The sequence below is a fragment of the Equus przewalskii genome, chromosome 13 (genome assembly GCF_037783145.1).
Source record: "Equus przewalskii isolate Varuska chromosome 13, EquPr2, whole genome shotgun sequence".
Taxonomy (NCBI): Eukaryota; Metazoa; Chordata; class Mammalia; order Perissodactyla; family Equidae; genus Equus; species Equus przewalskii.
In genome coordinates, this window is record NC_091843.1 from 6,781,015 (window position 1) to 6,804,100 (window position 23,086).

Sequence of the window (23,086 nt, forward strand, 5' to 3'; positions counted from 1 at the left end):
CACCCGCAACCCCAGTTACTCCAGGGCACAGGCCCTTGAGAATTACAATGAGAGGAATGGCCCAGGTTCTTAACATCTTGTTTTGTTTTCCAAGTGTGCACAGTGTGTAGTGGAATTCACCTGAGTTAAACAGTCCTACTCCCCCGTAAGGGACGGGCTAAGAGAAAGGGATTTGGTGTCAGACAGACCTGGCTGTCCAAACTGTTGTTTCTCTGAGTTTGAACCTGTGTATCTGTAACTTTGGGTTAATAATAACTAACAGCTATATAACACTTCCTATGTGTGAGAGGTTGCCTCGGATCTTGGCAATTTATTTACCCCTGACAGGGAGGACGGAATAATGCAGTCTGTAGAAAGGCCTAGCACACAGTTGACTACGGTAAAAGGTGGCTATATTCTTGCCTTGTTCCTGCTCTTCACACTTATCCTCTGTGACTCCCCAGCACACAGCCTATGCGTCATTCATTCACTCATCATTCTTTCACAGATTCAACAAATGTCTCCTGACCACTCGAGGCCTCTAAGGGATCAGAGACGAAGAGGTCCCGATAGTTCCCCTAAAGGACTGTCTCTCCCGCCCATCTGCCTTTACCGCTCCTTCAGCCTGGAGTCTGCTCATCTCAAAGTCTGTCTGCCTGATGAAGACGCCCTCATAACTCAGCTCAGGCGTGACGTTCTCTGTGAAGCTCTCTCGCAGTCCCCATGAGCTGGTACTCACCCAGTTCCCTGTAAAGGCTGGAATCCATTCTGATGAGGTGGGCAACCACTGTGCCTGGTCAGTCAGTACCAGTCGTAAAATATCTTGAAAATCCTCTTGGACCTCTCCTGCCCCCTCGCCACGCTGTGGTCCCACCGCACCCTGCGTGTATCTCCACCTTTATTATCCTGTATGTTCATTGTTGGTTTTTCCTCGCCTGTCTCCCCTACCTGACTGTGAGCCCCTGGAAGGCAGGTGTGAGGATCCATCATCTTTGTAGCTAGCCCAGGGCTAGACACTAGAAGGTATCATTAATGGAGAGAGAGGGAGAAGGAGAGAGGAAGATGGGTAGAAGATGAAAAATGTGGGGGAAAAGGGCGCTGGTGTATTTTTGGCCCATGTGCTGATCACCATGAGGAAGTGGCCACAGGCTATAAAGCTGTCTTTATAGACACCTCCCCCAGCCATCTGCCCCAAAAACTCTGGCACAAGAAATTTCTGCCTTTCCTATAAAAATTTTAGCTCATATGCAAATTATATATAAATGTTGAGTATTATCTGGGTTTTGCATTTGGAAAGGAAAAAAAAAACTCTCTTGCTCTTGCCTGTGTCTGTTTCATTGTCCAGCCCTTTGAGGCGCTGGTCTGTGAGTGTCTGTGCCAGTGTGTACGGCTGAGAATGGATGCTTTATGTGCAAAGGAAGCAAGGCTTTTCTTTGGCTGGTTCTCTGAACCCAGCTGCCAGTCACAGGGCTGGCTGCTGCGATCCGATCCGCTTCAAGGAAGTCTCACGTCTGGGTCGTTGCTCTGTATTGAGGCTGCTGCCCTCCAGGCAGGCCTCTAGGACATCCCTTGAATCAAGAGTGCCCTGGGGCTGTGAGAGGCCCACACCCAAGTGCCGGGCAACCCAGAGCAAGGGCACAGAGCCCTCATATGCCTTCCTCCTGGGGAGGCTGCATGCTGCAGTGGGAAGGAGTCAGGGACACAATGCAAATCTGGCTGTGAGTCTCCAGCTGTGTGATTTTGGACAACCTTTTTGACCTCTCTGTGCCTCAGTTTCCCCATCAGAAAAACTGGGAGAGCAGAATCGCCACCTCAAGAGAATTGCTGTGAGGGACAGGTGAGATAATGCACCTGGCCACATGTGGTGAATGAGAAAGGTTAAACGTACATGTCGATTTATTATTAACGTGACAGGAAGTTAAAATTGAAGTGTTAGCCAAGGCACCAAGGCACAGCAGCTGCTGCCTTCCCCAGGACAGGTGAGGCTGGCCAAGGGCAGACTTTACAAAAAAAACTCAACCAGTCATACTCTTCTCAAAGTTCTTCACCGCTGGGGAAGGTAGAAAAGGGTTGTGTTGTTGACATTCAGGGAAGATTTTATGAAGCCTTCTTTGGGAGAGGAGTTCCCACCCTCAGCCCGTCCATCGGGACTGTCAGAGGGCTGGTTTTGTGTGCCATGCAGCTGGGGATATGCTAGGCCTGGATCTGGCCCATGCTCACGGAGGCTACAGAGGCTGATGGCAGCAGAGGAGGGGAAGTAGGGACATGACCTTAGGATGGCGGGTCCGAGGTAGGGGACATGGGGGGAGGGGCTGTTACCTTCAGAACAGCAGTAGGAATGTCAGCCTGGGGTCACTGTGAGAGGACTCTTGTCCCCTGTCCAGAATGAAGTACCGTTAGGGAGAGGCAAGAGCAGGAATGAATGGAGATCCATTACCCACAGGAAAAGCCTGCCGGCAGGAAGGGAGCTACAGCCATAGGTGGACTAGCAGGGACATCTCCAGAAAACCTGGGTGCAGAACTGTCACCTTAAAACGTCTGTCACACTCAGGGCAAAGCCAGCCTTTGACAGCTCCAGACAATTGGAAAGACAAGATCTTTCCAATCCCCCTTATCTTTCCTCTCTCTCCCCACATGATCCTTGGAGGGACCAGAGGAGAGATTAGCAAGCTAGTGGAGGAGCAAATACACCAAACCCACAGGATCCTGGCAGCAGGCCCTAGCGGGAAGAAGGGAGAAGATGTAAGTAATGAATTACAGTGACCACAGGACCTTTTATTACCTAATAGTGATTAGAATACTCATGGGTCTGCCCATATTCTCATTCTAGAGCAAGGAACAGATTGCACGCAATGAATAGGTTTAAAGGGAAACAGGAGACAAAGTTGCTTTTAGAAGAATCCTGCTTGTTCAACGTATTGGGCACATTATTATTACTTATCTAGCACTAACCATGTGCTAAGCACTGTATATTCTCCAAATAACTCACAGAGGTAGGTGCTATTATAAATGTCCATTTTACAAGGGAAGAAATTGAGGTTCAGAAAAGTTAGATAACCTGCCACAGGTTGCAGGATGGGTGGGCAGGAGCCAGGATTGGGAGCAAGGCAGTTAGGCCCCAGAGTTGCCATTTCATCTTCCCACCGCGGTGGCTCAGCAGGCAGATCAGACAAGGTATCTGGGGAAGGACTAAAGGCCCTCCTGCCTCCAAGCGCACTTAGCTAAGAATACTTCAAGTGTTCCCGGGGATTTGCCCCAATCTCTTTGGGAAAGAAGACTTCAGGGAGACGTGCTCTTTTGGTTCGAATGACTTAGTTTTAAATATCAAGACCCACTCAAGCTAGCTTAAGGATAAAGGAGGGGAACGTCATCACAAGGGTACAGGGAGGTGTTCTGGAGTTCCGTCCGGACTCTCTGCCTCCATCCCTCTCCTTTCTGCTTCCTAGCCCTCCTCCTTTTCCCTCTGCACATCCCTCAATCGATTTTGCAGAAGGAGGCTGCCTCAGCTCCCGGTTTGGGGGCACCTTAGTGCCAGCCCCGCAGAGGCCAGTTGGCTGAATCCTGACTTGAAGCACAGAAAAAGATTCAGTTAAATATGTACTGAGTACCTACTATGTGCCAGGCATTCTCTTAGGATATAGCGGTGCACAGAATAGGGAAAAAAAAGAAAACAAACCCTGCCCTTGGGGGTGGGGGGGGGGGTCCCTTCCAGTGAGATTGGTCTATCTGGGGTCAGCTGATCTCATCCCGTGGCCCAATCAAACGTGCCGGGGGGGGGGGGGCGGGGAGGGGGGCGGGATCACAGGGTACAGCTGCGTTGGCACGTTTGCCCAGCCAGGGGACAGAGCCAGGTGTGGAATCCAGGGCTTCTTGTCCTTGAAGCCATCCAGACTAAAAGCTCTCATCCCACAGTTGAACTGGTTCTAGCAAGTCTTCAGCACTCCATAGTGGCAGGTGCCCACTGCTGGGTCCTTCTGGCTTTCTCTCTCAGGAGAGCCCCTATCTCAGCCTCATCCCCAGTCTGTTGCATGCTGGGTTTGACGCACATTATGCTTTCTCCCACCCTCTTTTGTGTTGGATGAAGCTAGATCCTATTTTCCCATTGCTTTTCGTTTGTCTCTTCCTCCCCATGTGAACGCCTTTAAGAGGGAAGTAGGGCAATCTCCCTGCCCTGGTGCAGGCAGCAAGTCAAGGCAGAGCCGCACGATGACAGCACACACAGAGGACCAACTGTATACTGGGGCTCTTGTCCCCCCAGATGGTCTCCTCTGAGGCAGTGACACTGCTTTGTACAGCTGGGCCTGGCTGTGTGAGCCTGGCTGAACCAGGCCTTGTCAAAGTGCCCTCATCCTTCATTGTCCCACAAGCGGGGATGGTGATGACCTGGACAGTTAGGGTCTCCCCCCCCAGCTTCCTGTTTGATGGCCACTGTGATCAGCTTCAGTAGTGCCAGCCACTGCTTTTCATTTGGCCGGGTTCTGGATCTCCTGCTTTCCTATCATTTCTATAGCCTTTTTCTTTCTTTCTTTCTTTCTTTCTTTCTTTCCTTTTCATTTTTTTTTTTAGCATGAGCCACTGCGTGTTCAGTAATGGAATAGATTATGTCAGATGCTGCATTTGCCAGTCGCAGCGCTAAGCTATGCTCCTCGTCGCTGCAGCAGAGCATGCCAACCTGGTTTATATTGAGATGGCTTTCACAGTGCAGAATCCCCCGGACAGCTTTCTGTGGGATCCCCCAATTTTGTCAGTTGAGAAGTGGGTACTCCGTTTTTTCTTGGTGGTTAAGAACACGATTTTCCGAGTCAGGGGAGACCAGAATTCAATCCTGCCAGAGCCACTTACTATGCATGACTCTATGCATGTAACTTAACCCTTGGTGCCCCAGTTTTCTCATGTAAAATTGATAATGGTTTCTTCCTTGCATCATTGTAAGTTTTATTCAGGATAATGTATGTAAGGTGCTAGCCCTGCCACATAGTATTGATCCCACACATAGCATGTGGCCATTGTTAATAATTTGTTACACCTCTTCTTGAACTCCCCTCGACATAATCTCCATGACCTTAGAGACAGCCTGCTGGACCCAGGCTTTGGAGTCAGACAGACCTGCAAAGATGTGACAGTCACGTATACCGCTAGGATTGTTATGAAGATTAAATGCAATAATGTGAGTGATCATAATAAGTGTGTGTAAGTGCCTTACACATCTTACTCATTTACTCCTCACAGCAACTCTAAGAAGTAGGTACAATTATTGTATGTATTTTACACAGGGGGAGACTGAGACATTAACAAGGCCTTAAGTAACTGGTTCAAGGTCACAAGCTAGGAAATGGATAAGGCAGGAAATGAGTAGAGGAAGCACGTCCATCCACTGTGTCAATACCCCTCTCTACTATGTGTCTGAAGTGCCTGGCACCTAGTAGGAGCTCAAAAAATGTGAAGTACATTTCTACACATTGCAGATGTATAAATGACAAGACGACAGAGCAGAATGGATGTTTGGGACGATATCTATGTGAATCCTTAGGGAACAAAGTCAAGCCAATGGTATGACCAAATAAGATGAAGAGTACCTGCTGTATGCCGGATATTCTTCCAAGGGCTCGGCACGTGTAATTGCTAATTGACCCTGAGAATCACCACGTGTGGGAGATGAACAGGCCTTGGTGGTTCATGTGAATTCTGTCCACGTATACGTCTGAGGTTCCTGATCTTAGGTTAGGCCTGAAAGCCGCTTTCCCTTAGAACTGGGAGGAAAAGCGACTCTGTGGCTGGCCCAAACCAAACAGCAAACAGGATGAGCAAAGATTTGGAAGGACAACCTTGTCATGGCCAAATTTCCAGCCTTATTTTCCACTGGTCCAGAAAAATATATGCACAGAGCGAAGCAGTCTCTGAGAACCTGGAGGTGTCAGTCGGGGGCTGGCAGGAAACAGATGGCACACTCAAATTAGGCGATTTAAGGAGAGTCTAATAAAGGAGCTATTTACAAAGGTGTCGGGAGCCATAGGGATAGCGCAGTCCCTTGGGGCCGGTAATAGCAGGGTGCTGTCACCTCCCCTAGGCCTGAAAGGTGAGGAGATGGCGTGGTGACCTGCACCCTGAAACAGAGCACTGTGTGGAGAGGTCCACCTGGCAGGAGCTGTGGCCTTTAGTAGAGGAACCCAGCCAACTGACAGGGGCCCAGCAAGGTGGAGGCAGGGGGATAAATACCCCAACCTCAGTCTCCTCCCTCCTTCCCATCTCCTTCTCAGGCTCCAACCAGAAACCAGAGGGCAAAGGGGCTCCATTGATTCAGTCCACCAAGATCAGCCACCCCAGAAGCACAGGGCAGGGTGGAAGAGGGTGGAATGTGGGACTGGACAGGCAAAGGGAAGATTTGTGGAACATTGCTTCTCAACGGGAACCACAGAGAGGTCATTGCCCCCCTGGGACTGGAGATTTGAAGCCAAGGAGAAGTTCAAGATCTAAGTGATGGTGGCGTGTTTCTGGGATTGTGAAGTGGGATGGCTGGTACATGACTAGACTTGTGCTGGCCAAGCTAGGAGTCTGACATCACCTTCTGTCCCTCTGCCCTTTGGTTGGGGTCTCTTAACCAGTTGGAATTGAATCTCATTTTTCTCCATGGGTATACTCTTCAAAGCCAGAAATAGCTAAAGAGGACTTCGCAAGCTCAGGATTGTCTCTGACTGCACAGTCACTCATGCCCTTCAAACCTGGCATAAATTTCGCTTCTGCTGTGATGTCTTTCCGGACATTTGTGTATATCTGTCCCACTGTCTAAAATAGGGACCCCACAATGGCATGTTTTATTCATCTCCATATGCCCAGAACCTGACATGGGGCTGACATACTGTAGGATCCCAATAAATATTCGTTCAATCTTGATGTCCCTGTAGTCCTCGGCAGATTCCAATTTAACCAGCATTTATTAAGCCCTGCTACCTTCCGAGCACTTCATTTTCATATGAATTCTTTAATTTAATATTCCCAGCAGCCTCGGTTATTATCCTCATTTTCACAAATGAGGAAACTGAGGCTCAGAGAAATGAAGAGGCAGAACCTGGATTTGCACAGAGTTCTACATCCCAGGTCTGATGCTCTTTCCTTTCCTGCTCAGAAAGTGTCCCTTGACTGGTCATTGAACAGTTCCTTCATGCATATGCATGAGCTCACTGCATGAATGAGCCCGCGGAGCCTCTGTGTGTCTGCGTGCTTTGTGAAGCCCTGGACATCATTGACGGTGTTTGCCTCTCACAGTGCGTGTCCCTGTTTGATGGCCACTGCCAGCTAGAGCACTCATGGGTATCCTCCCCATGAAGTCCACCTTAAACCCGCCCTGTGACATAAGCGTGAGGTCCAGTAGGATGGATGCTGCCCCTGAACTCGGCTCTGAGCTGGAAGCAGGAGCCTGGCTCTCTCATACTTGGTTTGCTCCCGTTGAGTCAAAACACACATATTTCTGACAGCTTCCTCTGTTGAATAATGAAAACAGAAAATTGTCACATGCGCACCCTTTGGTTGTCCTACAATAGAGCGACCAAAATTCTAATCAGCCAGTAAAATCCACCTGCTTCAGACAAGCCTCAAACCCCCGCTTACCAGAAAGAGAACAAAAGTTAGAAGCTGGTCCTTATGCAAACTGCATGTGTCCTGAACTCGCATATGGTTCTCTCAGTCTTCATCACATCCCTGAGGATAGGAACTATTGTTAGCTGTATTTTATAAGGTGATGTGCCTGAGGCTTTAGGGTGGTGGGACCCTTGTCCAAAGCCACGCAGCCAGGAGGTGGCAGAGCCAGGCCTCAGGGCAGACCTGGACTTCTGGCTCTTGCCCATGGGTGGGTCCAGCCCGAGGGAGCTTTCTGCTGCTTCTAAGCCTGCTGGCCTCAATCACATAGTGTCGCCTCAATTCCTTCTCATTACCTTCTGCCCTATTTTACTGAGGATTCAGGGCAGATTTGGATCTGGCCTAGAAAAACATCTTCCTGACCCGTCAGAGAGAGAGAGGTAGGAATGTGTTTCTAGGCTGTTCTGGAGAACCTAAGGCACTTAGTTGACAAGCTTTCTCCCTCCTGCCAGTCCTCAGAACACTTTATCTGCCCCTTCCTTGTCACAGTCTGCCTTGTTTATTTCTGCCGTATCTCCCCTTCTAGGCAGGGAGCTCCACAAGGGCAGGGTCTGCGTCTGATCCTCCGGTCTCCTCTCACACCCAGAGTCTTAGTGTCTGTCAACATTTACCACGCACCGATTGCACGCCAAGTTTTATATCAGACGCATTCACAGCTGTGACCATGTTTCTTCTTTGTGGCAACCCGTGTGGCATACATTGTAGGATTAGCCCATTTTACAGATGAGGAGACCGAGGCTGGGAGAGGTGAAAGAGCCAAGGCTACAGAGCTAGGAAAGGGCAGCGATGGGATTTCTTTTGCCCCACTCAATGTTCTTTCTGCAACATCGCAGCTGCAAGCAAGTGCTCAGTCAACAATGGTTGAATGACAAAGGAAAGAAGCAAGGAAGAGGAAGAAGGAGGAATATTGAAAAAAAGTTCCAAGACAGCCAAGTAAAGAGAAACAGTAGAATATTTCAAAGCAGTAAATTGGTGGAAGATTAGAGGAATGGGTGTAGTGTATAACTTTCTTCTAAGGCCACAAAAAGAAAAGCACACACGCAAGATCAGAGAAAGACACACAGAAGCAGCTCGAATGTTAGCTTCAGAGTGGATGTTTCTCTGGGCTGTCTGTGGTTATGGACACACTCAGAGGTAGTCCCAACATCAGGCATCAGAACGCGCTGTGGAGCATAGAGCTGTGTGCTCTGTGCTGAAACAGGAATATTCTTTTCAATGAACTTGAGGAATTTATATATATAGTATTCATATATGTGTGTGTGCTGCAAAATTAGAGAAGTCACTGCCCTTGGAGTTAAACGACCAAAGTTCTCATTCCAGGTCTGTCCTTTCCTGGCTTCTGAGTCTTGGCTAAAACCTCTCTTCTCTCTTAACCTCAGTTTTCTCATCTGTAAAATAGGCAGGACAAGATTTCTCACTTCACAAGGGGTTAGTAAATCAAATTAAGCAAAGGAGTGAATATAAGCCCCTAACAGGGCCTCAGTTAAAAGTTCCCCACGTCGTTCCATCTCATTAATTCATTCTAATGAGGACAGGCCGGGGAGCCCGTCTGCTGCCAGCTCCCACTCCCCGCTGGGCCAGCACATGGGGACCGTCCTGAGGAGTGAGGCTTTCCAGGGACTCTGGAGCCAAGCTGTTGGGGTTGAAACCTGGCTTTGCTATTTCCAAGCTGGGTGACCTGGGGCAACTTACTTAACGTCCTTTTGCCTCCATTTTCTCTCCTGTAAAGTGGGAATCATTATAGGACATCCCTCTTTGAGTTCTGAAGAAGAACTTAGAGGAAGGTATTAGTCTTCTGGATGGGATCTTCCCATTCATCTTCTGAAAAAACCTCCTGGAAGCCTGGACCCCTGCCTGGCACAGAGCACGTGTTCAGAAAGCGTCAGCTGTTTCAGCGTGTCCTTATTGTTGTTGTGTGCACAGTGTTGTCTTATGGCTGCATCTCCACTGCTGCACTGTCCCCTCCCCCGGTTCCCCCGTGTTCCAGCTGCTGAGCTGGAGGACCCAGATCTGCAGGACGGAGAGGCGTTTCTTAAGTGAGGAGAGCCTCATCATCTTTCAGTGATGTCAGGAGGGCTCCTTATCAATAATTGAACAGTTTTTCCAGGAACCCAATCTAGAGAGTGCAGGGCCCTGGCTGCAGCAGGGCCTGGCTGGCTGGGGCTCCTGGAAGGCTCGGGGCATGGTGGGGATTGTTATCTGCCCGTTCCGTGGGTGGAGGGGTCTGGTTGCTTCTAGAAAGGCCCCTGCTGCGGGGTGGGACTCCAGACCTGAGCCTGCCACAGGGCTCTCCATCTTCCCCCAGGTCCTGCCCTCACAGCCCTGTTCCAGCTGCCCCAAATAGCCGCCCTGTTCTTCACACAGTGTGCTCAGCCAAGAGCTGGGAAGTCGTCCTGAACACCTCCCACTCCCTCCCTGCTCACCTTTACGCCACCCATAAGTCCTGATGATGTTGTTTTTAACCATGACCCAAATCTGCCCCTTTTGTCCATTTTCATTACCACAACCCTAGGGCAGGCGTGCTGGGCCCCCACAGCTGCTTCTCACTGGCTTCCCGGATCCCCACCTGCAGATCCCCACCTGCACCCCGCTCCCCCAACCCCCAAACACACACACACACACACCCCCAGCAGCCAAGAGTAATCTTTTTAATGCAAATCTGGTCCTGTCCCCTCCAGGCCCAAACCCTTCCTTGCCTCTGCCTTGCTCTTAGGGAGATATTCAGCCTCCATGTCCTCAAGCCCATGGCTAACCCGTGTCCAACTTCACCAAGCCCTTCTTGTCTTCATTCATGACCTCCTGGCCACAACCACCCTTGTACTGGTCCCTGTCACAGAGACTTCTCACCTCCAGGCTGCCGTCTGCTTGTTCTCTCTTCCATCTCTGCCTCCAACTTATGAGGCTTATCAGTTCTCAGATGCGTCGCCTCCTCAGAGAAGCCTCCCTGGACCCTCCTGTCTAAAGCAACGACCCCACAGCCTCAGCCCTTCTTCCCTCCATGGCCCCTGCGTATTTCCACCGTGAGACTTGTCCCAACCGGAATGATTTTGTCAACCTATCGGCTTCCTTATTTATAGTCTGTCTCCTCCACTAGAAGGTGAGCCCACGGGGACACAGATCCTGTCTGTCTTGCTCACAGCTCTGTCCTCAGGGCCTCCAGTAGCTCCTGGTCCCTGGAAGGTGGGCAGTAAATATTGATCGAATGGATGGCTGGAAGCCTGGGGTTGTGTGGTAGACTTTGGTGAGTGCTGAACTCAGAGTCTAGAGTCCTGGGTTTGAGTCCCGGCACTGTGACCTCTCAGGTGCCTCTCTGAAGGTGCATGTAGACTCAGGAGACCTGGGGGCTAGCCCAGGCTCTGCCACTTGCAGGCAGCTCGCCTTGTCCCTTTGAGCCTCCTTTTCCTCATCTGTCAAAGGGGGAGGACTGCCTACCTCACAGGAGACTGAGGTAGACACAAGATTCCGTGAAATGGAGCTTGTGGAGTCCATGCATGTAGAGAGAGCACGGCACATTCTGGAGGTGATGGGGGGGGTGCTTAGGACCTGCCAGATCCTACGGGCATTCTGCACTGAGCGGGGCAGACACATCCCGTGTTCACCCCGCAGAAGCCACAGCCAAAGAGGCGAAAAGCAGCTATCCAGCCCAAAGCCTATTAGATGGTGCTGCCTTCAAAGGAGCCAAGCCAAAGCGACACCAGCCAAAGTGTGGGCTTCCTCCCTCCAGCCTTCGCTGAGTTTCCCTTTGGGAACGGGCTGCCAGAGAGCTCAGAGAGACCTCGGACCCTCAACCACAGGCTTTCCTCCTGTGGTGTGAGTGTCCAATATGCAAACTGGATATAACCCAATGGATTGTTTATGGTATACAGTTGGCCTTACAGGATCCCCTGAGGGACCACGAGGACAATAGGGGAAAGGCTTTGAAGTTGGAACATTTGCTTTGACTTTATCATAACACTGGCTGGAAAAGATAGTAAAGAGGGTGAAAAAATATGTAAGATGCCATCCACCAAGGTCAGAGCTGGAGGCCATAAGTGGGGGGAGGGTGGCATGTAATGTGACACTGGGGGAGCGACTGACATTTAGGTTTTATGGCTACAAACTCCCAGCTACAGAAGTACCTTTACTGCTGAGACTCCTGTAGGAAAAATTAATTCTGTTATTGTGACTCTAGAGCTCTCTAGTCCAAATGCTTTTATTTTTGGCTCCCATCGAAACAATTTATGTTATAACCATGACCCAGAACTCGGAGTTGTGCCGCCTTAAAGCCAGAAAGGGCCGTCAGTGCTTAGCAGATGTGCTTCCACCTGCTTGCCAGGAGGTTGCATTTTTCTTAATCTTTGAGAAAACATTAATGTAGGCAAGGCACTTAACTCAGTGCCTGGTATATAGGAAGCTCTCTGCAAACAGGAGCTGTCATTGTTCCCACTCTTGTTTTATTAGCAGTAGCGTATATAAACACACTTCGTAGTAAACAGCCTCAGATCCTTTTTTTGGAATGAGGTGAGAGGTGAAGGAATTCTAGGATCCAGAGTACCATCTAATTGCCTGGATGGAGTGAATTTGGTTCCAGTGCCAGGTGACCTTTAACACGCCACTGGTATCCATCAGGCGATGCCTGGCTGTCTCTTGCTCCAAAAGGTGATCCAGATGAGAAGCCCCCAGGTGGATGGGAGGAGGAAACTCACATAAAGTAAACACCTACCGGACACCTCCAAATACCTTAATGCCTTTAAGCCTCACGGCAACCTGGGGAGGAGGGCTTGTTTTCCCCAACTTACAGATAGAGAAAGTGAGTCTCACCGGAGGCACTCAGCGAGAAAGTGGCCAGCCTGCATGTGAATCCAGGTCTTTATGACTCTAAAGACTGCAATCCTCCGTGGCCTGGAATGGATTCTCAGATCTTGGCTACTTCTTTAGGAGCCTGCAGCAAGTTTGAGCTTGCCAAGTTTGCATTCGTTTAAAAAGTGGCATCCTAAGTTATGATTTATTTTTTAGTGTTCGGTCCCCATTTTGCAGGCAGCTCCGCACCAGACCTCTGACTTCTGTGCCTTAGATGGTCAGGCCTCTCATCTGTAACCCAACATGCGATCCTAGCAGAATCCAGTCAAAGTAAGTTATGTGCTGTCAGGGCTGCTTAAATATTTCATGGTGGCCTGAATCGAGGCGGAGGACAGATCGCTCTGCTCTGGGGGCAGGAGAGGCAACTCATGGGTCAGCCGCAGGCGCCAGATGTCCTGGGGTTGGGGAGAGATGGCCCGGGAGACGAGGCAAGCAGACGACGCGTGCGTCAGGTTAAGCTTCTTGCTAAGGACAGGGCCGCATGTTTGTAAGAGGTCAAATTTTTAAGTGCCTGATTTAGATGGACCCTCAAACCTGGACTTCGCAGAAAAGCCACTTTAGTGTTTTCATAACCCTTCTATCAGCCCTTGCGTGATCTTCTAAGAAGTACAAGCATGCACACTGAGAGGGGGCTGGCTGAGCACCACAATGGGTAAATTGAGGCTCACATAACTTAACTGATGTACTCTGAATTACCCTGGAGGTAATGGAAATTCTGGTTTCCATTTTTCCCAGTTTTCTCTCTCTCCATCTAAGAAAAGTAACAGATTATTGAAAAGATCTTGGAACCTGGAGAGAAAGGAAACCTAGGTTCCCTTCCTGTGTCTTCCACTTACTGTCTGTAACCGGATCGCTTTCCCTGTCTGAGCTGCCATTTCCAGCTTCTGAGGAATTCTTGGGATCCACGATGCCATCACCAACATGACTTTGTTTCCCCAGCAGCAGATTAGGTGGGGGCTACTGGCAGAGAAAGCAGGGAGTGGACCAGGGGGATGATAAAGCCGTTCCAGTTCTGTGCCCAGGATCTCGGCCTAGAGAACATAGTCATCAATCCTGGGCAGAGAGATGAATTGCAGACCAGGAAGCTGCTTATGTATTGGCTCTCTGTTTTTTAAGAGTTCAAGGGCAAAGAGAGAATGCTTGTTAGGGGGAAATGCCAGGGAGGTTAATTGACTGGAAGTTGAATCTGTGAGCTATGAAGCCTGTGCTGCTAGGGAAACAAGAAGCTTGAATCTGAAAAGAGGGAGGGGAAAGGTTCTGAAAGGCAGTTTCTAGCAAGGTGGGAAGTGCTTCCATTTAGAATGCCAGCTCTCCACTTCTCACTCACCCAGAAATGATTTCTGGAGTGCCTACTATAGGCCAGCACTGAGCTAAGTCCTGGGGACGTGAGGTGAATAGGACAGACACATCCCTGCCCTCTTGGGGCCTACATTCTAGTGGAGGGGAGGAGGGTACTGTCCATAAACAAGAGAAGTTCAATGAGTCCCAAGGGTTCTGCAGGAAACAGCACGGGCTGGGATGGACAGCTAGCAGGAGGCACGTCCAACGTGGAGGTGATGGAGAGAGCCTCAGAGCTGGGCCTGACGGATGAGGTGCAGCCAGCCAGGGGGAGAGGGTCAGGCAGAGAAGGCTGTGTACGTAACTTAGGAGGCCTCCAGCTGAAAGTAACAGAAGACCCAAACCAAAGGTAGCTTAAATGATGAGGAAATTTCTGATTTCTCTGAGCTGGGAGTTCTCAAGTAGAAGGGCAGAAAGTGGGAGATACAGCAGTGCTCACCATGTCATCAGGGCCTGGGGACCTTGCATGTGTCACTGCTCTGCCAGTCCCAGCATCCCAAGACTGGATCACCTTGTGGTCCTAGGATGTCTGCCTATAGTTCCAAGCACATTCAGACCTGTGAATAGGGGAAGAAAAAAAACTTCTCTTGTGTCTTTTTCAAAAGAGAGGAAGCTTTCCCCAGGAGCCCCTAGCACAATTTTCCTTAGACCAGAACTGGCTCACAAGCCCAGCCCCAAACCAATCACAAGTGAGAGAATGGCATTATCCATGATTGGATAGGGCACCTAATTAGGACAGGGTAGGATAACCCCTCCACCCCCGACCCCCCAGGGGTGGCCACGCCTATCAAATCGGAGTTGTGTTAGCCAGAGGGGGAGGGGAGAGAGTGTGAACAGGGCAGCCAACAGTACCCAGTATAAACAGGAACAAGCTGGTAGTCAGAGATGAGAAGGGCAGGCCAATGTGGCAAGAGGAAGGTGTCCTAGGAGGAGGTGAGATGGGGAGATGGGCAGGGGACCCCCGATTCGCTTAAGAAGAGGCCGAGTTACTCATCCACAAGAAATGAAGACAATAAGAATGTATTTTGTAAATATAAGACACCAACAATTATAAGGAACACCATTATTTTTTGAACCACTAAGAAAGAATAACCACTGTCAAGCCATGACATGCTATCGATTATAAATTATACTCTGATTTCTGAGATGTTAAAATGTGAAAAAAAAAAAATGCGCATGTTAGAATCATTGAAATGCAGTGGTAGCAACCTCTGGCACAGAGCTAGAACCAGAATTTCCACCCTGGCCCCTAGGTTGTTGTTTGATGTCTCTTTTTCTTCCAGTATGGAGAGAAAGGTTCTGTGGGGTTTGTTATGACCAGAACTTAAGAGTAGGGCCGACATGTTTGGCCCCTGGTAGGGTGGAAAACATTCATGGCGTAGAGTGAAAGCAACCCAAGTTTGAATTCCTCTTGAGCCACTCGGCTGTGATGGGACTTTGGACAAGACACCTGCCCTCTCTGAGCATGCTTCCTCTTCTGCCTCTCCTGGGTGCTAGGAGGATTCACAGAAGCAATGAGCAGGAACCTTCTAGCCCTCACCCAAAGTGTTAATAGGTGCCCAGTCAGTCACATTCCTATCTCCCTTTTAATTGGGGAAAGACGCGAACATAGTTCCCCAGGGAGAGAAAGAGCCTCTGGTCTCAACTCCCCTTCCAAACCCACAGGCCCTAATGAAGCCCCATCCTGCATTTTGCGTTTGAGTCAACACTCTCTAGAAGTGGACATGATGTTGGCCTACTCTGGACGGTGGCCGAGTCAGCTCTCGCCAACCTCCCACGTGCCCCAGTGCGCTTGCTATTTCAGTCACAGTCACCAAGTGCTTCCGTCTGAACCTCTTGAGGCTACAAGGTACCAAATGTTTTGAATTAATTGGCTTCTATTTTCTTTCCTGTATGTGTGCCTCGGCGCCTTTTTAGGGCAAGATTGACTAGAGGAATCCTTCCTGAATTCTGGCAGCCCTGATTCACCTCGGAGTTAATTATCTCTAATATGCTGTACAATTCCCTCTGTACCTTTTATCACGTGGAGTGGAGGCATAATTTAGCCAAATGTATCATTTGAGACTTTTTTTTACCAAAAGAAAATGATTGTCTGTGTGCCTTATAAAAATATTCATTGTTTATTCACGAGATGTTTATCGAGGCCACGCCTCTGTGCCAAGCGTGGCGCTGGGTCCCTTCTAATTTCTCCCCAGGTTAACTTCTCACAGGGCTATCAGGGCAGTAGTCTTATCCCCATTTGACAGATGAAAACACGAAGTTCAGAGTGAAGAGAGAGGTTCAAATCTTTCGTCCCCACCCCTACCTGCTTGGACGCCATGTGTCTACACAGAGTTGTGTCCCTCCATCACGGCAATTCCCAATAGACTCCAATAAACGGTTTCTTCCCTGTGTCCTCTCCACCCTAGCCTGGTCCCTGCTTCCCTCTGTTGCCTCACGTCCCTGGCGTGTCCCCTCACCCTCTCTGCACCTCTGTATGTGGTCCCTTAATGGAGGTCTCTTCATCAGAACCCCGTGCGGTGGATGGCTTTCCTCCAGGACGGGGATGGAGCCACTTGTCCAAGAGCATGCAGCTGATAACAGAGTGGTGGCTCTGAGATTCCACACTCTCCATCTGTCCACTGTCTCTGTCATCCTTCCCTCCCACCCCTGTTATCCTGAGAAGCTTATTTTTTTGAGGATAAGACAAAGAGAGCTGCATTGTATCTTCGAATGTCTCTGCGTTTCTGACAGGACGTTAGAAGGCAGGCCTTTGTGGAATCCAGTGAGAACATGTGCGTTTCACTTCCAAACCTCTATTCAAGTTAACCCAACTGAAATCAATCACCTGATTCCTTTTGAAAGAATCTTGTCCAGCTGAAGATTCAAAGATGACCATGGTGAGCTGTGTTAAGCTTCCCAGGGACGCCATAACGTAATACATACAATGGGCGCTTAAAAGCCAGAAGTCCAAAGTCACGGTGTCAGCAGGGCCATGTTCCCTCTGAGGCTCTGGGTAGAATCCTTCCTGGCCTCTTACTAGCTTCTGGTGGTGGCTGGCAATCTTTGGTGTCCCTTGGCTCGCAGCTGCATCACTCCAACCTCTGCCTCCATCATCACATGGCCTCCTCCTCTCTGGGTCCATGTGTCTTCTCTTCTTCTTATAGAGCACCAGTCCTGTTGTGCCTAGGGCCCACCCCATTCCAGTTTGACCTCATCTTTACTAATCACATCTTCAACAGCCCTATTTCCCAACAAGGTCACTTTCTAAGGTATTGGGTGGGGGTCAGGACTTGAACATGTCTTTTTGGGGGACACAATTTAACCTGTAACAGAGCTATCACTGAAGACTGGGGATCAACTTGGTGGGGGTCTGACTGCCGCTCGGAGACTGGTTTAGCAACAAAGATTTAAGAAAAGAAAACAATCAGGAGCTGCAGTAAACATTTAAGGGCAGCATTTTCTTTTTTTTTTTAATGACCATAGGAAATGTTTACATACATCGGCTGTCATCAACTCATGTTCCCATGTGGAGTGACGAGGATAGTGGGATGGAGACTTAGAGAAGCGGCAGTTGGACAGATTGTCGTGTTCACAGAACTATTGGGACCTGCGGATGCATTCAGTGTGTGCACATGTGTGTTCGTGACTGGGGGATGATGTAGGCTTTTTTTTTTTATCCCCTTTTTTTCTCTTTCAGAGTAACATTTATTCATCTGCACCAGTGTGTGTAATATGAAAGAGAAGGAGACTGCAGGGGTAGAGCGGATAAGGAAAGCTGGGGGCAAGGTGGAAGGGGTCTGGAGGCATTCTACAAAAACACAAGAATCAGCTCCTCCCTCCCTCCCCCTCCCTCCCTTCCATCTAGTCCTCTTCCAGGCTTCCTCTTCCCTCCTCAGCTGGCTCCCAATCTATCTCATATCGTGATCTCGCTAAAAAAAGGTTAGGCATTAGGCTGCCTGGAAGTCACAGGTGAAATGATTTAGCCAAGCAGAAGCAGGGGCCACCAAGGTGGGGTGTGGCGAGGAGGCTGTAACCATGCGCAGAATGTGTCGTGTTCAGCAATGACCACGTTGCCTGTCTCCAGTCTGAGTGAGCATTTAATGAACAAATGCAAAAGCGTTCCAAGCCTTGAGGGTCCTGGAGGAAACTGAGTCAGGGGTGGAGAGAGAAGAAGGACCCTGGGACCCTGCCCGTGTGCTCTTCTGAAGACATCCTGTTACAGGAAAAATAAGACTGACACTTTCCTTTTTAGCTGAATTATTTTAAAGACCAACTATGTACTCACCCAAGTAATTGTGAACAGGAAGAAATTTTTTCAACCATATGTGAATTTCTCACATTTAAATTCTTGGGTGTTTTGTGGGGGTTTTTTTTAGAGAAAAAGAATACAGGTATGTCAGAAGAATATTCAGACAGCGCCAAAAAGTTAGCTGTAAAGCATAGATTTCCCCTCCATCTCTAATTCCTGGTCCCCCAGAGGCAACCTCTTACGAGTTTTCTTCAGTGAACTATCTTTATAAAACAAAACGTCAATATCTTCTTGGCTGATAGTGTTCTCATTGATCCAAATGAAAATCTAAAGTAACATGAGAAATTGGTGTGTTTCCCCACACCCCCGCCCCCAAAAAAACTTGTTTCTCTGGGGCCTGACTAAGCTTTTCTTCTTCATACCACCTCCAGGTTACCAGGAGGGCCACGACATGTGACCAACTAAACATGGAAATACTTTGTGACGTTGTGGTGTTACTCTCTCTATAGGTATAGTTAGCCCCATTTTACTGATGAGCAAACTGAGTTCCAAAAAGACCATGTGACTTACCTGAGGTCATAAGGGAGACCAGGTCTGACCACGGATCTGGCTGGCTCTCTTCAGTGCATGGACCTGCCTTCTCTCTTGGTCCAAGAAAACTATTGATCTGCTTCATGGTCAGTGAATCCCAAAGAAATGAATAAGTAAATGATTGACTCAATTGATTGATCAATCAATCCCCAACAAATATTTATTGAGCACCTCTTATGTCTCCTACTCTGTACTAGATGATTTAGGAGGATACGTAAATAAGGGATGGTGCATACAAAGATGGCTGCATATTTTTTGCCTCTTCTCCTATGAAGAGTCTGTTCCACATCTGGACCAGCCTGTGACTTGCTCTGATTACCAGCGTTCAGCGGAAGTGATGCTGTGTAACTCCAGAGGCTGGGCCTTAGGAGATCTGCAGCTCCCACTTTCACACCAGAATACTCCCTTTTGGAATCCAGCTGCCAATGCCACATGGAGAGAGCACGGAGAGAGCTGAGAAGCTCTGGTTGGCAGCCCAGCTGAACTCCCAGCTGACAGCCAGGACCAATGACCAGCCATGAGAGTGAGCCATCTCAGCCAAGTTGAGCCTCTAGATGACAGCAGCCCCAGTGATTACCATGTGGAGCAGAAGAACTGCCCTGCACAGCCCAGTCAACCCACAGAGTCAGGAGAGGTAGTCTGTGGTGGTGGTAGTTTTACGCCACTACGTTTTAGGATGGTTTATTACGTAGCGTCAGATGACCGAAACATAAGGCACATCCTTTGCCCCACAATAGCTTACCAACAAACTTCTGGTGATTCCATGTGCTGCTTTATACTCTTTCATAAATTTGTTTTCTGTTTAAATAGGCTAGAGTTCTGATTGCAGTAGGAACCCTGACTGATGGGAACCTCTGGAGGTGTTCGTTGCTGAGGAGTGTCAGAATAAGTCTGCATTTTAGAAAGACCACTTTGGCTGTGACTTGAAGAAAAGCTGCGAGAGGGAGAAGCAAGAGGCAGGGAGGCCAATTAGGAGGCCACTGGGGATGACGGTGTCCACTTTCAGTGGCAGGAGGACCGTGAGCACATTGGGGAGATATTGAGGATGTAGACTCTACATCTTAGTGATGGGGGGTAAGAGAGACAGGAGTTAAGGAGGATGTCTAAGTTTCTGATTTGATCAGCTGGGTGGATGGAAGTGCCAGTTACAGAGACAGAGAACCCTGGAGACGGAGGGCAAATATTAGCTTCCTTCTTTCCTTAGTGGGCAATAGTGCTGAGCAGTTGATGAGCTCACATCCACCCTCCAATCTGTCCACCACCCTTGCGAGATCTGAAGCCTATGTGATTATTCCAATAAGCATGTCTGATTATGTCACACTTCTACTGAAGACCCTTCATGGCATCTCCATTCTTTCAGGATGAATCCACAGTTCTCAGTGACGTGCTCCTTACTCCTCCAGCCACCTCCCTTCCCTCCCTCCGTAACCTGTCTCTGTGAGTTCCAGGAACGTGCAGTCCCACCAGGCACCATGCACGCTCTTGCCTCTTTCCAGGCCTTTGCTACCACGGCTCCTTTTGCAAGGATAGCCCTTTTTATGTCCAGATTCAGTTGTCACCCCGTCCAGAAGCTTTCCTATCTCAGGGTAGGTGCAGGTCTTCCAAGATCTGGGAACACCGTCTGTTTACTTCCGGAGCTGCCCTGATCAGACTCCTTTGTAATGGCCTGTTTACGTGACTGGCTCTCCCACTGGACAGATGGAGAATTCCCTGAGTATTTGTGTCCTCAGAGCTGGCGCAGAGCTGGGCTGGGCTTTTCCTTGCGTTACCTCATTTCTTAGCTATACTGTGAGCATCGGCATTTTTGCTGTTGTCATTGCTTCCCCTTTTGTAACAGACTGCTCCTGGGGCAACACTATCCAAATGAATTCATAAAAGTACTTAAAAACAAACAAACAGTGTTTCCGAACTGAAAGACAAAATAAAGGAATAGGCCCAACGTTTATACACAACTTCCTCTGGTAGTGGTTTAAGTGAGAGGAGAATTAGTCCCCAGGTAGTGTTGTACCACTAAAACAAGTCCCAGGGGACATATGGAGACTCAGAGAGGGAGGAAATTGCATGGGAAAGCTGGGGAGCTTCAGCAGAAACCAGCTTCTGGGAGGTAAGGCAGCCAGCTTGTCCCTACCTCCTCAGTTCCAGACCCCTTGCCCAAAACGCTTGGAGGCTCAGGGTCCAAACCCGCCCTGTACACCCAGTGAGGTGTGCCCCAGGCCTCACCGCCGGCCGTGTCTCTGCTGTAGAGCAATGACGGCAGGGAAGTCCTACGGAGTCCCCACTGTTAGCCCTGTAGGAAAACTCAGATTCCTCCAAAAGCTCCCACCGGCCCCTCCCTGCCTCTCCTCCAAGACTCCTGGCTGCAGGTCTAGGGGGCTGGAGCGGGGAATAGATGCTACTGGATGCCACCATCAGCACTGCAGGCATTGGACCCGTGGGAACAGGGCTGGGGGTGCGGGGAGGGGGCAAAATGCCAACAGGGATGAGGCCAGGGATGCAAACAGGAGAACTGTGTGTAAGGTGGTAGAGAATCATGGGGAAGGAGGAAAAGGGGGATGCCCCGCTCCATCTAAATGGAGCAGCCGCCACGGCGCTCCCACCGATTCTTGCTGCGAGAGAATGTCGGGCCAGGGTGACCAGATCTTCTCATGTTTCTTCAGCTGGACCTAGAAATCGGAATTTTAATGTGAAATCTCCCAATATTAAATATTGAACATGAATTTATAAAATTTTAAACATCTCTTACCAAGCAAAGCATAGGCCCACGGGTGTCCAGCGGGTGGCCTCTCTCCTACTGACATCATGTATTTCAAATTATAACCCAAATCTGAATGTTTGCTACTGCAGAAGGTCACAGTCAAACTTTTACACCTTACCTGTTCTGGATAATTGATAAATCCGCAGGTGAAAGGAGGTAGCGGCGGATTTGGCGAGTCAGGAAAAAATGAGCTTGAATCTTAGCTCTACCATTTCCCAGTTACGTGGTCTTCACTGAGCCTTACCCTTCACATCTGTTAAATGGGGACACTAATTGTAACAGACACTATTGTTTGCCTGCAGGCAGCCATTCCCTACTCCCAGCCCCTGGTTGGTTCTCACTAACAGAAAATAATTTTGTTCAGGCTTTGGAGGAGCAGTGGTGAGCTCCAGGCATGAATTGTGCTCAGCTGAAGTCATTGGGGGGACCCTATTCCACTTTGCCAATGATTTGCTTAGGATGGGCAGAGACCCAGGTTTGGGCAATGAGTTGAGAAGGGACATCTGCTGAGGAGGTTCCTGAGATATGTTTTCCTCCTTGATAAAAAAGAAAGCGTTGAGGAAGAAGAGCCCCCTTTCTGCCATCACCTCGTCCTTCCTGGGGTCACCTGGGCTCCTCTCGTTTACTAGACACCTATCTAGTCATGCCCAGAAACCAGCACAAACTGTTTACCATTATCTCCCATCATAGTCGGAGTCTCCTCAGATCCTCCCTCCCCAATCTGCCTCAGGAACTCTTGGCCTGCTGTCCCCCTGTGACCATGCCCTTTCTCCTCTTTATCCTTTTCACAGTTGTCTCCACTTCTGATTCTTATGAATCCTTTTCCTATTCCCAAGGCCTCCACGTTTTCCTTTTTCAGGCTGTGCTGGTCTTTTTCTGCCCCATTGGAAGGGCCTCAAGGGGAGGCACCGTGGATCAGTGGGAATGGTCGGGTGAAGCCACCCTTACATGGCGCCCCGTCTGCTCCCAGTCCAGCTCTGGCCCTTTCTCAGAGGAGTCAGCGGGTCGAGGAGTCTCTGTACAGCCACCCTGTTAAACTTTAATGTTCATACCCATCACTGGCTGATCTGGCGAAAGTGCTGACTGTGTCAGGGGAGGGGCTGAGATTCTGCAGGTGCTGGAGGTGCTGCTGGTCCACAGACCACACTGGAGTGGCAAGGTTCTAGACCTGAACTGCCAAAAAGGCAGCCACTAGCTGTTGAGTGGCTATTGAGCCCCTGAAATGTGACTGTACCTAACTGAGACGTGCTGGCAAAGCAGAGTACATACTGGATTTCAAAGATAATGCTGGATTTCAAAAAAACAATGTAAAATTTCTCATGAATAATTTTGTTATAATTGATTATATGTTAAAATGGTAGTATTTTGGATATAGTGGGTTAAATAAAGTATATTGCTAAAATTAATTTCGCTTGTTTCTTTTTACTTTTTTTAACATGTCCTAAGAGTGAATTGTAAATGGCACGTGTGGCTGGCTTTGTGGCTCACATTACGTTTCTATTGGATACCACTGTTCTAGATCACGCTGAATGCACACATAATGGAGACCATGGATGCCTTGCCCAAACAGCCAAGAGCCTGTTTCTGGAGGCTGCATGGACTCCTCCCCCAGGTCTGTCCTCCCAGATGCCGAGGCAGGCTGCCCTTGTGCAAACTTCAGAGCCCACTGGAGGCCAAAGGGCAGCTGTTGGTGGGGAGAGGGAGTGGATGAGGGGGCTTGG

The 23,086-nt window shown here is 49.2% G+C and overlaps 1 long non-coding RNA gene across 1 annotated transcript; it reads left to right on the forward strand.

The window, feature by feature from the left end:
* The first annotated feature begins 2,819 nt into the window (after positions 1–2,819).
* LOC139075032 (uncharacterized) lies at positions 2,820–15,668 on the forward strand. The gene is made up of 3 exons (XR_011525047.1): positions 2,820–2,972; positions 12,628–12,720; positions 15,454–15,668. It is a non-coding gene; the product is annotated as an uncharacterized lncRNA (long non-coding RNA).
* The last annotated feature ends 7,418 nt before the right edge of the window (positions 15,669–23,086 follow it).